This window comes from Suricata suricatta, chromosome 1 (assembly GCF_006229205.1).
Source record: "Suricata suricatta isolate VVHF042 chromosome 1, meerkat_22Aug2017_6uvM2_HiC, whole genome shotgun sequence".
Lineage (NCBI taxonomy): Eukaryota > Metazoa > Chordata > Mammalia > Carnivora > Herpestidae > Suricata > Suricata suricatta.
This window is the reverse complement of record NC_043700.1, coordinates 54,220,008-54,223,745: the sequence shown is the minus strand read 5'-3', so window position 1 is coordinate 54,223,745 and position 3,738 is coordinate 54,220,008. Positions and strand designations below refer to the sequence as shown.

At 34.9% G+C, this 3,738-nt stretch overlaps 1 non-coding gene across 1 annotated transcript; it reads right to left on the bottom strand.

Moving 5' to 3' along the window:
* Positions 1–650: 650 nt before the first annotated feature.
* On the bottom strand, positions 651–756 carry LOC115303386. The gene has a single exon (XR_003914018.1). It is a non-coding gene; the product is annotated as a U6 spliceosomal RNA (small nuclear RNA).
* Positions 757–3,738: the final 2,982 nt, after the last annotated feature.

Genomic DNA, 3,738 nt, shown 5'->3' with positions numbered 1-3,738 from the left:
TATGAATCATATTAGATTTTCATGCTCACTCATGTTCAAGGTAAATACCTGTGTTACCACAAAGATTGAACTCTCAAAACAGATTTTCATGAATCATGGATCTTACCATTGACCAAATTTTATTAATAATACAAAAGATGACAGAAAGAACAAAGCAAAGACATTGCATTTCTTTCTGAAAGAGGTTAGAACTGTTCCTTCACTCACTGTAAAACTGGTTTTGGTATCGTATGTGTCATCATGATGAATAAAGAAATATTTCTCCCAAAGAAAGCCAAGCCATTTCTACTTTTATTCTCTTAAGTTTTATACTTTATTAAAAGCTACCCAGAAATCAGAGGTCTGTATGACTATTTACCATTCTTCCAAATCCACCTAATCCATGAATCAAATATTTTTGTTAATGTTGTTCTTATTTTATTATTTTGGTTTGTTTTTATTTTTTCAATAAGAAATTAAGACAAACCATATTTTTCCCTAAAAAAGCAATTTCAAAGCAAGGACTCTCCATTAAATTTCTGTAGTAAAAACCATCAATCTGTTTACAAAGAGCTACTTCTTGGTTTCTATTACATGCATGTTGGAACACTTAATATTGCCTCATCTATCAACACAGAACTACTTTGTTTATTCATTTACTTTTCTTATTTAAAAATATGGAACATTTTTCGAATTTTCAAGTACTCCTTGTCAGGGGCCATGCTAATCATCTCTGTATCTTTCCAGTATTAGTATATGGGCTGTTGCAGTGAGCACAAAAATTGAACTTTAAAAACATATTTTTCCTGTTGTTCAAATTGGATAAGTTTCTTTAAATCTGTCTGCAATTTCACTTACCATGTTGCTTTCCTCTTTCATTGTCTATTAAGCCTATCTAATGAATTTCATTTCAAGCATTGTAGTATTTCCTTCTAAAATGTTATCATAATTATTTTTTATACTTATCGTATCAATGCTAAGATTCCAAATCAGTTATTTTAATTATAGTTTCACTTACATCATTGATTGCATTTGCATCAAGTAATATAAAATTTTTGTTAGTTTCAATATTGGAGTCATCTCTGGGCTTATTTTACATTTTACTTCCTTTGATCTTGAACAATGGCTGTCATTGTCCTGTGTCTTCATGTGTTAAAAAAACCTTGATTTACGAGTGTCAGAGTGGCTGAGTCAGTTAAATGTCTGACTTTGGCTCAGGTCATGGTCTTGTGGTTCGTGAGTTCGAGCTCCACCTTGGGTGCTATGTTGACAGCTCAGAGCCTGGAGCCTACTTCAGATTCTGGGTCTCCCTCTCTCTCTTTGCTCCTCTCCAGTTTGTACTCTCTCTTTTTCTCTCTCTCTCTCTTTCTCAAAAATAAGCAAATAAACTTGAGAAGAACCCTTATTTTTCTTACTGGTGATTATACATTATAAAGACTATGGATTTTGTTATCTGTCTTTTATCAGTGTTTAGTTTTGTTCTAGAAGGCAGTTAAATTAAAAAAAAATTTAACGTTTATTTGTTTTTGAGAGACAGAGACAGAGCATGAGAGGGGGAGGGGCAGAGAGAAAGGGAGACACAGAATCCAAAGCAGGCCCTGGGCTCTGAGCTGTTGGCACAGAGCCTGATGCAGGGCTCAAACCCACGAACTGTGAGATCATGAGCTGAGCCAAAATTGGATGCTTAACCGACTGAACTACCCAGGTGCCCCTAGAAGGCGGTTAAATTAAGAACTGATCCTTTTTACATGGAGATTTGTCAGATAAGTCTGTTTCAGTTTTGGTCTTGGTTCTCAATGAGTGCCTTAATTCTGGGACCATAGTCTTCTTACAAGCATGGACCTTTTGGAATTAAATGAAAGCTCACAGTGTGTACTTTGTTTCTCTAACTTATGAGATTCAAACTCCAAACTCTTGCTTCTCCAGCAGAGAATATCAGCTCAGCTCTTTAAACCTTCTACCACTTGTTTTCCATTGGGATACTGGGAGTCTTACTTACCAAGCCAAACACTCAGTCATAGTTTGAGGTGTGTTTATATCCTGATGTCAGGCACAATCCTCTATAGCTCTTCATCTTCCAGGATTTTCTCAATTTATATCTTTTTTGGGACCACTGAATTTTGGGTTTTGATACATAAAATCAATAAGCTCATCTTTCTTCTGGATTTCTAGGTGCTCTCTACTATGGAGACTGAAGTGAAAAGGTGATATACAGTTGGATTGAATCCAACAAATTTTCATCATCAGAATTGAATCCTTCCTAGTTTATCCCTAATCTGGGGTCCTCTCCAATTATTTAAAATTATTTTAACATATATTTAACCTGTAATTAATAATTAAGTATTTTATCCTTTCGAAAATAATATAAGCTGCTAGAAGAGGAGCACCTCTTCCCCCAAGGTTTCTTCGAAGCTCATAGAGCAACAAATACAAAAAATCAATGAGAATATAGAAAATATGAAGGACAAAATTAGCAAGCCTGACAAATAGATAAACAGCAGACATTCAGCTGACATTACAGAAGTGCATTGTGTTCAAATGCACATAAATTGTTTACCAAAATTGACTATACACTGCACCATAAATAAAGCCTCAGAAATTTCAAAGAACACATAGAATATGTTCTTAGTTGAGAGTAAAATAAAATGTGAAATCCTCAGTTGTTTAGAAATCAGTAAAGATTCAGGGTGCCTGAGTAGCTCAGTTGGTTAAGAGTCCAACTCGGGTTTGGCTCAGGTCATGATCTCACGGTTCATGCATTTGAGGCCTATGTCTGGTTCTGAACTGCCAGTACAGGGCCTTTTTGGGATTCTCTCTCTCCCTCTTTCTCTCCTCCTTCCCAGCTCATGTGGACACGTGCACTTTTCTCTCAAAATAAATAACTTAAAAAGAATAGTCAAGATTCTAAGTAATTCACAGATCAATGAACCATTAAGGAAATTATGAAGTATTTGTAACTGAATGATTATAAATGATAATCAAACCTTGTGGGCTGTAAGTTGAGCTTTATTTCCATGAATATATTAAAAATACATAACATTTAATGACCTCATCCTATATCTGAAAACATGGGAAAGTAGAACAAATTAATCTCATAAAGCAAAAGGGAAAAATAGTAACAATAAGAGCATCAATTAATAAAATTGAAAGTACGGGCATTAAACATCTGACTCATGATTTCGGCTCAGGTCCTGATCTCATGGTTTTTGAGTCTGAGCCCCACATTGGGCTCTGTGCTGAAGGTGCAGAGCCTGCTTGGGATTTTGTCTCTCTCCTGCCCCTCCCCCGGTTAATCTCTATCTTTTAAAATAAATAAAAATAAACTTAAAAATAATTTATTATAAAATCAATTGACAAATTAAGAATAGAAGAGAGCTGCTTTAATGAGAGTTTAAGCTTATTCCACAACCATGGAAATCTGTTTGGCAGTATCTACTAAATATGAATTTAGTATTGTTATTTACAATCTCACATGGTATAGACATTTCACTCTTTTAGTAAAAGTCCAACAAAAATGAGTGCAAATATCCACCAAAAGCTATGCACAAGAATATTGTTAAAGGTAGGTTGAGAAATATGATTTTTTTTGTTTATTAAACCAAATATAGATTTGAATTTGGCAGCACCAAACTGGAAGTGGCTAGGAGCACTCCACCCATAGGCAGTAGGGGAAAGACATTTATAGAGAAGATGTGGAAGTGGAGCAAGGAACTTACTTAACTGGCTGTAGCTCAGGAAGTTTCTTTATTTCGGAAAGCC